Here is a 13,224-nt window from a genome sequence, read left to right as displayed (position 1 = left end):
TGGTGTAAGGTACAGCTTACAGTGAATAAACAGGACGCGTAAAGGTGCGAGACAACTGTATTAGATGTGTAGTTTATGCGCTGAAGTACAAGAGAGAGAGAGAGACGCGAAAAGGGGTAGGGCATATATAGTGGGGCAAATGAGGGCAAGAGTGATTAAGATGGGTCGTGTTCCTGGTGGAGCTGGACCAGCGGGCTGGTGGAGCTGGACCAGCGAGCTGGTGGAGCTGGACCAGCGAGCCGGTGGAGCTGGGCCGGGATTTCGCCGAGTCAACGTGCAGCGTCGGTGTTTCCGGTGGATGGCATTCCTGGGTGACGTCACGGGTGTGACGTATGCTGCCGGTGTTGGCGTCACGGCTGTGACGTGTACGGTGGGTGGTGGCCATCGCTGAAGGGGCGGGGCCAATAGACTCCGTGGGGCAAGTCGGCTCTGCAGGGTGTGTTGCCTTTGAGGGGCAAGTTGGCTCGCGGGGCAAGTTGGCTCTGCGGGGCATTACATAGCCTCCTTCTTTGAAGGCGACTCCCGGAGTCGGCTTAACTTATCATTTAATGGTTTAAGGGGGCAATACGAAGAAGGAGAAAAGGGAAACATATTTGCGAGGTAATAAAAAAATTGCTGCAGTTTTGCAGATTGGGAAGAAGAAAAACAGAACATCTGGACACGTTTGAGGAGGAGGATGATAACGAAAACATAGGAAAATGTGTGAAGGGAGAGGTCATAAAGAAAACATAGGAAACTGTTTGAAGAGAAAGAGACTGTAAAGGGGCTGTGAGCATACTGGAAAGAGATGTGAGCGGTAGGTGGAGGAAAGTAACATACGAGGCACATTATAACAAAAAATAAAAATTACTCGATAGTGCAAATAAAAGTGGGGGTGCATGGTCTTAAAGAAGGAAGATTATTGGGCCTGTTATGGCGCGGGTGAATTACTAAACGGGATTAATTGAGTGCATACTTGGCACCTTATGGTAGTTAGGGGTATAAAAGAAAGGAGACTTTCCGTTTGTGGTGGGAAGAAACAAGCTGGCGTGGGGCAACTAATCTGTACCTCCTCCCGTTTTCTTTAATTGCGTGCTTCCGAGCATCGCGATGGTACGTGCCCGTTCACTCCGCATCTGGAGCATGTTGGGCCGGCTACTGAACGCGTGGGGTGGCGGTATGGGCGGACTGTCGCTGTTTGTGGCCATGATATTGGGGACTCCGGAAATTTTAGCTTCACATCCGTTTTTTCGAAATAATCAATTCCGAGCACTAGGCTCGTCTTGATATCTGCGATGAACGCCAGGAACGTGGGATCGTCGTCGGCTTGGACGTCCACCATTCCGTATAGATTGAGTGTTGTGTTCGTTAGGGGATCGTGAAACTGTTTCTGTTTGACTGGCGTCGCGACTGCTTCGCTTGCGGCTGCCCATTCGCGGGATACGAATGAAGCGCGGAGGCCGGTTGCCAATACCGGTCTCGAGTCTAGGTCGTTCGGCTCGTTTGCGGTCCCGAAAAGTGGATTTGTTTGCTCGTTTTCTCTTACAAACATGCCTCCTTGCAACGCTAGAATAGTGTCCATCCCCGCGAGAAGGGGAAAACCTATTTCCTCATCTTTTACTACCCTACTTATACCTTTTACTACTTATGGCCGTCTCTGATCGGTTGCTGTAACTTATGTTGATGCGCGTTTCCCATAGGATGGGGAAATCACGGGATGTTACTTGGTCGACGAACGACGTGTTTGGGCCGAACACCGGGCGGAGGACACATCCCAGAGTTGTGGCGATGGATTGGCGCACCACAGTGATTGCCAAATTGGTGACGAAATACGCACGGATGTGCTTCCCGTTTGTCACTATGGTTTCGGCTGCCTTTGAATCCATTTCTGAGTTTTGAAAAAAATGGATAAGCGCGAACAACAAATAATAAAAAAAACGATGCCGTCGGGGGAAGAACGTGAGCACTGGGGCACTGACGTATCAGTTAAAACGCCGTCGGAAAGTTTTGATCACTCGCACAAGTTGTTCCTAGCACTGTACATGCCAAAATGTTCAGCTCACTGGTGGTTGAAGGAAGGTGTGAAGAAGAAACACGGAAGAGGGAGAAAAAAAAAGTTGTATATGGACACAAATTTAACTATTTGGAGATTAAAGAGAGAAGAAGATAAAATGAAAACAGAAATGATTCGGGGTTGAAATTTGGGCGAAGTTTCTGGCGATGGGTGTGTAGAGAGAAAAAAAAATTCAAGAGTTATTTTTTTTTCGACTTTTCATTTAGGGTAATTTGGTTCAGTTGGGAATTCGGTCTGTGCCAGGTGTTGGGTCTTTGGGGACTGGGATACCCCCCCCCCCTTTTAAAGAGAGAGAAAAAAAAATATGTATATATGTACCCTGTGCGTGCTAGCACTGTCCCTTCCCTTTTCGTCGAGCAAGTTCATTGCTACTCGAGTTTGTTTGTTATTGTTTCTTTTTTCTTTTCGTAACGAATAATGGTGAATAGGACTCGTCTTGTAGTTCCTTACTTTATTTCGAGATGACTTAACAAAACGTTCTGTAATGGCTAATCCTCATATAAAACATGAAGAGAAATTGAGAAAAAAAAAACGTTTGTACGAAAATGATTCGTTTCTTTTTGCTATTTTTAGGGAAAGAAATAGGTTTTCGTGTAATGAACCTCTCCTTTTACACGAAAAAATTTTTTTTTGTTCTACGAATACCTTTTTCCTCGTAAATGCTATCAACAACTGCTTTTATTTCTGCTATTCGTTGTGGTTGTCTTTTGTGTTTTGAAAAGAAATCTTAACCCCAAAATTGAGTTTTTCTTATTTTTATTTGTCGATCGCAACAGCCATGAATCGTTATGTAGTCGTTCGTTATATCTTCGTAAGGAACCTCGCCTTACAGTTTTCTGCGGGACAAGCAGGTCAACTATATTACCCTTCCCTTCCCATTTTTTTTTCTTACCTAATTTTTTCTTTCACTGTGAGGTGAAATCTCGCCCCACAGCAAGAGCTGTATATTTTCCTTGAGGTGCAATGAATCGTCACTGGATACCAAATTCGGTGCATTACATTTGGTGACCGTGCCATTTTTATTCGCTGTCGAGTAGGTTCCTTACAATTGACCTGGCACCCGTGCGTTTTCATAGACTTTTTTCTTGTTTGGTATGGCTACACTTGCCATTCGAGTGTCCTGTGTTCGATATTTTTTTTTAGACAGCTTCGGTGAAAGTAAGGGGTGCCGCTGCCGTTATCTCTGCAAATGGCGGAGTGGGGATTCCCGTTTCGTATTGAAATTTCTGGTTTTTTTCGTTTCACTTTGTCGTTTGTGTTTTTGATACTTGATTTTACTATTTCATTCAGGTCTACAATGAATTGCCGCAGTGACCCTGTACCCAAGCAATTCAAGGTGTGAACACCTGCTGGTCACACTTTCCAAGGGTCCCTAAACTGCCAGCTCCTTCCTTGTTGCTGAATCTATTCCCTTGACGTTTGCTGACAGCCAAATTTTGTAGAATGAATAGGGTGGCAATCATCGCCCCTCCCCATTTATGAAATACCCCAATAATTTTACTTTTATACGTCCCACTTCTGGCTTTTGATGCTATTCGGGCTGCTGTAAAATTTGACAGTCGCCACTCTAGCATCACAGTGGTCGGAAGTAGCACGCGGGGAAAAGAGACTCATGGTTTCTTCATCTTCATTCCCTCATATTTCCTTTTGAAGTGTTTCCCAATCCCACAAAAAAATAATATACAGAGACGTTGGTCAGACATATTATTACGAATCAAGCCAGTCAATCAACCCCTTTTTTTCTTTTTCTAATCGAGTCCATGACTGACGGGATCAGTTACGGTTTACCACATGTATATCATGTCGAGAAAAGGGAAGGAGAGAGAGAAAAAAAATATTACTATTGTGTTCCCTTTTACCCTTTTTTTTAAAAATATTGCAGCAAGAGTACCCAGTTTCCCTCTTGAGAACCCTCTGCTTAAATCCGTGTACACCTGGTGTTGACACGAATTCCGTTTTCTACTGTTAAAAAAAAAAAAATTTTAGAAACGTTAGCGAACCATTGGACACTCAAAAGCTTTGCCGGGTGAAGAAGAAGACAAGAAAAATTTTCTTTGTGTGCGGATATCTTTTCCTTTTTTTTAAATAGTAAACAACCCAACGCCGTTCAGTTTGGCATTCGCATTTTCCTGGCGAAATTCGTATTCACGAAGATATTACGGGCAAGTAGTCCCTCCCCTCTGGTCTACTTAATACATACTAATTTTATTTGGGGTGTACTTAATGTATACTTAGTGTATACTCCAAATTTCAATGTTGACCCCGGGATCTTCTCTAAGGGGGACGACTGAATAATAATAAAAAAAATATATGTATATAGTGGGAGTGGGTGACATCTTACTCTCCTTTTTACTATTCGTTACCTTTTGCCAGAATACTGCTACGCTTACAGATATAATTATAGTTTCATCTTGGCAACTCATTGGATTGGATCTATGCATGCCCTCCTTGCCGTTGACTTTTCCTTACTTATTCGCGAACGAGTTTGCATTCATTGGGATTCCCCTTCCCCCCGCAAAACAACCGGGAGAATCGATTTACACTTATTCACCCCGTTTTAATATTAAAGGAGAGAAACAAAACGATTTCAATGTAAACAAACAAGAAACTAGGGCGCGCTCCGTTGCCCGGCTACTGGTTCGCCAGCAAGCTAAGAAATAACTGGGGTGTCTTCTTCGGTGATTGCTCTATTTTAACTTCATGTACTGTTCCCATCCTAGTTTATTTTTCTTTTCGTAAACCCTCTCTTTGGGGAAATTTTCATCCCTCTGTCAATTGGGGTTGATCATAATTTCAACGTAACTACAGAGAGGAAGATTTGTAGCACTTAAAAAGTACCCAACACCAATATTCTTGTGATTCCTCGATGAGCAACTCGAATTTGTTTTTAGAAACGCGGGCAAGCCATTGGATCACGGAAATTTTATTACGTTTCCCTTTTGTTTTTGTTTTTATTGTTTTTACTCGTTTTCCTTACACTTGTAAAGAAGTCTCCTCTTTACGTTTGTTTCTTGGCCGTGGGTTGTCTTTAACGATTTCAGCCGCGATTGAGACTCGGCTTTTGATTTTTTTTTTGTACCCTCGCATTAAGCCAGATGCCTTAAACTTTGTCCGTGGCTGTTATTTTTTTTTTCTTCTGGCGTCCCATCCCAGTTTTATCTCTTTTTATTGTTTGCACCATCCCGTGAAGTGTCTGGTATCACGCCAGAACGTATTTTAGGACAGAGAATCAATTTTCCCCTATACAACAAAATTTGGCCCGTTGATTGGAGACATTTAATTTTTCTCTTTTTTTCTCCGGAAAACTGCCTTGATCCCAATCGTTTTTCGAATGACGAGATGAGGATGAACCGTTCCTCTTCTTCTTATTCGTGTTAACGATAGTGTTTTCCATAAATATGCATGGCAAACCATGCGGGAGGGATTGAAAACGCCGCGTCAACTGACCCCTTTTCACGTGACAAACAATCGAAAGAGACAGCAATAATTGTAGCCGCCCAAGATACAGCCTACTGGGCCACTTTTCTTTCCTGATTTCCGATGTTTTTACTCGCCACGTAGAGATAATAATGGCCTTCGACGGCTGTTCTTTTTCTCTTTTTACTGAGGCTTTTTCTCCCTTGAAAAATATTTTACTCCATTGTTTTTCTTACTTCGTGTCAACTCATGGAGTTAAATCTGTAATCACCCTCTCTCGTTGATTGCAAAATTTTGATTTGTAGTCGCTGCGTTACACTTCGCCGTGTGGTTTATAACAGCGTCCAGGCCTCAGCGGTCGCTGCTTCAGCTAATTCGCTTTTATAGCGGTCCAGCATATCAGACGGTCCAGCGATATAACCATATTCGATACGTTCCCTATCTCCCCCCCCCCCCAAAAAAAAATAAGATTCACAAAAACAAATTCGTACCGAGTACTTGTTTTGGGGACTAATGTCTAATGGTGACGAACGGACTTCTCGTAATGAGAGGAAAATAAGAAGAGAGGAAAAAAAAAATAGAACTTCACTAATTTGTCGTGATTTAATCTGTCTGTCTGAATGACCATACTAAGATCGGTGGGACGTCTATCTTATTGTCGGCTTTTGTCACAATACTAGAAAAGCAATATGGTGATTTCAACGCAAATTTAAATTACGTGCTAAAATTGTAAATGGGGCATAAACATTGTCATGCTATGTTTACTCTGTTATTTTGATTGCTTTTACCCGTTTCGACAAACACCGATTTGCCTCTAACAAATTTTGGTTGAAAGAGTGAGAGTGCTTGTCTACCGCCAACTTTTTTTATTCCCTTTTGTCTTCAGTTCAACAACGACGAACATTGATTCGCCACTAAATAAATGTGTGGCTGTGTTTTTTAGCCAACGGCTTTTTCTATGCTGCGGCAGGTCATTTCCTCCTCCTTTCCTGTCAGTAGCATTTTTTTTTATATCCCTTTTTTATGTTTTACTCCGTCGTTCAACGGTTTTTCTTATTCTTTATCCGTATGGGTATCCGTGGCCACGGAAAGTCCCGTGTGCAGAAACAATATCATCTTTAGTGTTTTGACAACCACTGTTTGTTACCACCCTTTTTAAAATTCGTGCATGACGAACATCGATTCGCCGCTATTTTCCTTCCTTTGCTGTAGGCCTTGATGGGCCTTTCCTTAAAGCACGGTATGACGAACATCGATTCGCCTCTATTTTTCTTTCTCTGCTGCAGGCCTGCTGGGCCATTTTACTATTTCGCGTCCTAGCATGCGACGGCTTTCCCTCTCATCCGTCGCGCAGTGCGCACTGGATCGCTTTTATCATTTTATCGAGGCGGCGATTTTAACGAGCGTATTTTCCCGTTTTTCATAAAAATTATCTGGAAAATTAAATATAGAGAGACAAAACGATATAGGCGTAGGCCTACGTTGTCTGGGTAATATATGAAACGATGGACCAATTTAAAAAAAAAAAAAAAAACACAAAAACGTTTGAATGGGCAATGGAAACTGAGAAAAGAGGAAAAGGAGAGAGAAAAAAAAACGACCAGAGGTGGGAAAGGTATGCATAGTGTTAAGTATGGTGCTAATAAAAAAAAAACAAAGTTTACGGGGGATAGAAGGGAGAAAAAAAAATTTACGGAGAGAGGAAGAAGGAAAAAAAATGTTTTTCTCGGCTATAAGGGCTTTGACGTAAGTTCGTTGGTGAGGAGAGCAAGAGAAGAAGATAAAAAAAATTAAAGAGATAGATGAGGGAAGAAGGAGAAAAAAAATGGTCGGCTACAGGGTGAGGACTGGCATGTCTATAGTGACGAGTTAGTGGAATCGTCGGAATTATCTGCGAGTGGGTCGTCATCCTCGTCATCTACATCAATCCTTTCTGTTGCTGCGTTAAAATAAATTGTCCTCGTTTGGACGGGGTTTTTTTGGGCCATTCTCAATGCAGTTTCTAGCTTTCGAATACTTTCTTTTGTTATTTGGTCTGCGAATATTGCGATATTGCGACGCGTTTAACCCTTGTGAATCTACTTTCACGAGTAAATCTGTCCCTACGGCAAATTGCCATTCTAACTTTACCGCTGCAGCTTGTCGATTACTCGACATTATGGCTATCATCAAAGGCGTTCTTCCCAGACAATCTTGTGCTGTTACATTCGCCCCCCTTTTGCATAGTTCAAAAATGATATTAGGCCCTTTTGTAAAGGTTGACACAACGGAATCATTGTGTCACCAATACGAAGAACTTAAATACTATGAGGTGACTTTACTCACAATGTCAAAGTGAAGTGTCTAAGACCAACGGGAATAATTAAGGCTAAACAATGTATTGATAACGAACAGATCATACAATAAGATGAACTAATAATATTAAATAGTGAGACGATAAATAAGTGAGAGAATACTACTTGAATGGAGAAAATGTGGTAGCGGGCTGAGCGGTTAGGCTTGTCGAGAAACGGCAAGTTTCGAGGTACAGTTGGAAAATGGCACTTAGCTTAAATAACAGGCACTGAGCACAAGGGAAAATATAACTAATACAATACCAAAAAGGAGAGTGCGACTGGAACACAATGGTAGTGTGAATGCCGTGGGAGAATGCAGTCCAGAATAACATTTACATACAGTTTTTATACTAATTCTGGCTGCACGGTTAGCATAAGCCTAGAGAGGAAGAATAGGGAGCAGACATGTTTAGGCCTAGAGAGGATAGTATAGGGAAACGTGAGCAGACACGTTAAAACATGGTCAGAGCGGAGACGGACGAAAAGGGGCTTTGTTATTGAAAAGCGTTGAGGGAAAAAGGAAAATATATTTATATAGTGTCATGAAAGATAAAAGTACGCCTAAAGTTAATATAGCAAAAAGGGAAAAGGGATAGTAAAAAGGGAAAGGGATGGGGCGAGTTGGCGGCAGAGATGGGGCGAGTTGGCGGCAGATGGGGCAAGTTGGCGGCAGAGATGGGGCGAGTTGGCGGCAGATTCATATGGTAGCAGCCTCCTCTGGTATGAGATGGATTATAGCGGAAGCGACATCTAGTAGTCGACGTTAGAGATTGTCTTGTAGAAAGGGAAAGTAACAGAAAAACGGGAGTCGACCGAGCGTTCTGTTACATCGCTCCCGGCCCTATGAGATTACGTCACGGAATCTTAACAGCAGACGGATCGTATTCGGAATGATTCTGATCATCATCCAAATAGTAAGATCCTTTGAAGTGGTCAAATTTTTCTTTCAAATATTGCAGCAGTCTCGAGGCTGCACAACAATTTGTAGCGATGCAAATGGCCACGCCGAAAATAAGGGCACAAATTAGAGTGACGATGAGAAGGAAGAGACGGAAGTTCCCAATAGCTGTGTTGGTTTTTTCAATCGCCGTAACAATGATGTTGGATGTACCAATGGTAGTATCTTGTGAAGATCCTTTTGCAGAGTGTTCGTTGATTAAGGCCGTCAGGTCGGCTATGATATCCATTGGGCTGGTCTGTGAGTCAGCATACGCAGGATTTGAACGTTGATGATATTCGAATAAAGTAACATCAGTATAGCGAAAAGCGTCTTCCAAATCACGTTGAGGAACGACGAGAGAAGTCTCAACAGGCTCCCAAGTATTATTGCGGAAGGCGTGGAGACGATCATTAAAATTCACGGTCCCGCTAGTCCAATAGCAAGGAGTGAAATTTGTCAGTTCCCATCCAGTCCGGCTGACAGTGAAATTTTTGAAGCGAGGCTGTGCGCCACACATAGTGATTTCAGTAGTAAAGCTGACAGGAATGGGTGTGCACTGAATAGTTGACACATCCGGTGCTGTTGGCACTACTTGCGCATGTTTGATGTGACGTTGTTCTTCGGATGATGCGAATTAAATCGTTTTCTTTGATGAACAGTTAATAATGATGAGGAGCAACATGATTTGGGATTAATGGAATACGCGTTTAACATATGCAGCGTAGTTGTAAGTAAAAGAATTTTAAGTATAGGAATAAGTAATAATAAATAAGTAAGTTAAAAATAGTAAGAGGAAAAGAGAGAAATAGAGGGAAAGAGAGGCGCGAAAAGAACAAGGCAAAAAAAGGGACATATTTTTATCATAGGAAAAAGTGAAAGGTATAATTAACACTATATTGAGGACTACTGGCTGTTTCCTTTCCCCCAAAAATGTTTTACCAAAATACGGAGGAGAAAAATAGAGAAGGTAGAAAGGCAAGTGTCTGGGGAGTTGAAATTTTTTCCGCGAACTTATCGGTGGATGGGAGGGCGAAGGAAGTAAAGGGTCAATCCAGCCGAAATCAACGGATCGTTGGCGCGCACATATTTTAGAATTAAGCGAAATTTGGACAGTGGGTTTATGCTGTCGAAAATAACTTATGTTCCAAATTTCGTCCATTTTGGACGATTAGTTTTTAAACTACGGCAAAATGAAAATAAGTTTTTTTCATTTTGCCGTAGTCCATTTTTCCCGTGCGTTTTTTGTTTTTTCAATTTGTAGACCCATTGTTTGCAAAACTATGTTTTTTAAATACATCTTTTTTAATCAGTTTTTCACGGGCTATCTTTTGGTTTAATTTTTTTTTTTTTTTAGTTTAAGGTTACTATTTTCAGGGCAAAGTTTTTATACCCTCCCCTCTTCAAAAATCAATATCTCCCCCGGCTGCAAAAATTTTAACAAGCCGTTTTCACAATTATATAGAGGAGATATTCTTTTATATTATATATAAAAATGAGAGAGGTGTTATCTCTCGTTGGTTTGATTTAATTAGTTTAGTTTTAAGGTTTTTGACGAAAAATGGCGTTATTTCAGTCCCTTTCAACCTTGAGGGGCGGAGCTTCAGCTCTTTCCTGTTAGCCCCGTTAGCCTGGGGGAATAAAGGGGTTGAGAGCGGCGACAGGAAAGAGCTGAAGCTCCATGGATTGTTTATTTTTTATTTTTTTTTGTAATTCTGTTAGTTCTAGTATTAGTTAGTTCTAGTTTTTCTGTTTTTTAGAAGTTATTTTTTTTTTGTTGAACTGGTTTTTTACTGATTTTTTTTATACATATATGGGCCGTGAATACCCGACTACAGGAAAAGAGAATTTTTTTTTTCACTTCATACTTTCAAAAGTATGCATATTGATTCTATTTTTTTGTGGAGGAAATATACTGAACATATCTTTCTAATAAACTTTTTTTTTCTAAACTTCCGCAATTAAACGCGATTTTGGCTTGATAGCCGACCTCGGTCGTAAACGCGGACGTTCAATAGGGTTTGGAATATTTTCGTTATTGTTAATAATTGTGACGATGGGAGATTAGGGACGGGGGTGAGGTATGTTTACGGGTGGGTTATCAAATTCTATTTCGTTCTGATTAAAAAGAGGAATATCTACGTCGTCGTTTAGCTCGACTGAAATATCATTACTAGGTATATTAATAGGGTTGGTGCATGAATAAGGGATTTGATTGAAAAAAATATCATTAGAATCAGTTTTTCACGCTGATTCTCATGGTATTTTTTTTATATTTTTAAAATAATTTCTTCAGAGCGTAATCTGTGTTCAAAGTACAGTTAGGCTCCTCCCACTTCAAAACGGACCCCCCGCCATTTTTCCTTAAAATGGGATGAAGTTTGCTCTTTTTCACCCCTTTTCACCCTTTTTCGTGCTGTCTATACCCCCTCTTTTGCCCTTAGGGTCGAAAGGCGAAAGACGAAAAGGGTGAAAAGGGGGAAACTTCATCCCATTTTAAGGACCGCCCACCAAAAATGGCGTGGGGTCCGTTTTAAAATGGGGGGAGCTAATCTCAACTTTGAAGTGAGATTACGGGGGGGATATTATTATTTTAAAAATATAAAAAAATACCATGAGAATCAGCGTGAAAAACTGATTCTAATGGTATTTTTTTTCAAACGAATCCCTTATTCATGCACCAACCCTATTACAGGGGGATTGAAATCAAGAGCAGGTTCAGTCTCTACTGGATCAACAGAATTATTTTCCTCAATACTTTCAATATCAGATTCATCATGGGAATCCCAATCAGTCTGAGTGCCTATTTGTTTACGGAAACGTTCTCTCGGTTCGACTGTTGACTCCATGTCAGGCATGGGTTCATCAGTCCATAACATCGTTTCGAACAAAGGTTTAAGTCTATTGCTATGCACAAGTTTAATTTGAAATGAACTATCAGCTATTTCGACTGTATGATTATTATTTACTTTGATAACTCTGTACGGGCCCTTAAACTTGGAAGTAAATTTTTTATTATCGCCTTTTGTTACTTCCCTTAAATCTAGTAAAACTCTATCGCCCGGTTTGTAATTATGAAGTAAAGCCCGCTTATTGTACTGCTCTCTTTGTCGTTCCCGCGCTTTTACATTATATTCATGCGCCCTTTGAAAACTATAGCGGAGTCTTTCCAAAAAGGAATCGACGTAATTAGAGGAGGGGACTGGTTCTGGGACCGCCCCTAAAATTTTATTAATGGGAAAGTTGACATCGCGACCAAAACACATGTAATACGGGCTCTCATTTGTAGAAGAATGTATTGATGAACGATATGCAAAGCATACTTCACCCAACACATCCTCCCAATTTTCATGCTGCCCGTCAACTAATTCTTTTCGTAACATTGTCGTCATAGTACGATTAAAACGCTCGGTTTCCCCAATACTAGCTGGGTTATAAGATGTAGTAAAACGTTGTTCAATATTTAACTTTTGACAAAAATATTTCAATAATTTAGAAGTGAAATTTGGGCCTCGATCGGATACAAGCGCCAGAGGCGGTCCGTGCATTAAAACAATATTTTTATTTATACATTCCGCAGTTGTGCGAGCCGTTTGATCAGGCAAAGCGACTGCCGTCACGAATTTAGTAAAATAATCAGTCATTACACACATACAGTTATTGTTGTTTGGCGAGATGGGGGAAATTGGGCCTAAAAAGTCTATACCAATTATCTGAAATGGAGCTTTAGCTAGCTCATGAGGAAAAAATAAGCTCGCAGCTTAGATTTTGAGTTGGCCATACATGTTTCGCAAGTTCTACAATATTCTTTTATTTTTTATATCAGGCAAAATTGTCGGCCAATAATAACTAGTTTATATTTTAAAATAAGTGCGTAAAAATGCTAGATGACCTCCTGAAAGTGGGCTATCATGCATTTCATCATCCACTACTCCAAATTTTGTTCTAAATATCTCTAAAAATCAATAATATGACAGCAAATAAGACTACGGGGTTAATTTCCTATTTAAAATCCAATAATAGTAAGTTATTTACCAAAATTTCGACCGCAATTGTGAACTGTAGTTACGGACAAATCCGTCGGATACGCTTGGCGTATCTTGCATAGCGAAGATACCAAATACGCCAAATGCACGCGGCGGAATAATTCGAACCACAATTGAAAAATGCGCTCGATGGAGCAGTTACACATCCTGCGTTGCCAGGTCTGGAAATCAATTTTGTGTCCAAAGCGTACAGCCTCTTTAAAACGCTGTACGCTGATTGGCCCTTTTGGACACAAAATTGATTTCCAGACCTGGCAACGCAGGATAAGTAACTGCTCCATACTAAGCTAAATAACTTAAAATTGCTGGGGTAAAAATAGAAAATGAATACTCTAGTTTTGTGCGCTAGCTTATTTTTGAAATTTAGAGATTAGTAGAAAAAGATGGAGTTGTAGATCGTCTATATTTTATTATTTTACGGAGGGGCTGTCCGCC

At 40.9% G+C, this 13,224-nt stretch overlaps 1 protein-coding gene and 1 long non-coding RNA gene across 3 annotated transcripts in view; one reads left to right on the top strand and one right to left on the bottom strand.

Annotated features, from left to right (window-relative positions):
* Positions 1 to 13,224, top strand: part of LOC124312312 — a 32,019-nt gene that overhangs the window by 1,141 nt on the left and 17,654 nt on the right. The window lies entirely within an intron of this gene.
* LOC124311557 (contactin-associated protein-like 2) overlaps positions 1 to 13,224 on the bottom strand; it is a 31,730-nt gene that overhangs the window by 11,528 nt on the left and 6,978 nt on the right. The window lies entirely within an intron of this gene.

Source organism: Daphnia pulicaria, chromosome 1 (genome assembly GCF_021234035.1).
Source record: "Daphnia pulicaria isolate SC F1-1A chromosome 1, SC_F0-13Bv2, whole genome shotgun sequence".
Lineage (NCBI taxonomy): Eukaryota > Metazoa > Arthropoda > Branchiopoda > Diplostraca > Daphniidae > Daphnia > Daphnia pulicaria.
This window is presented reverse-complemented; position numbering and strand designations above follow the sequence as displayed.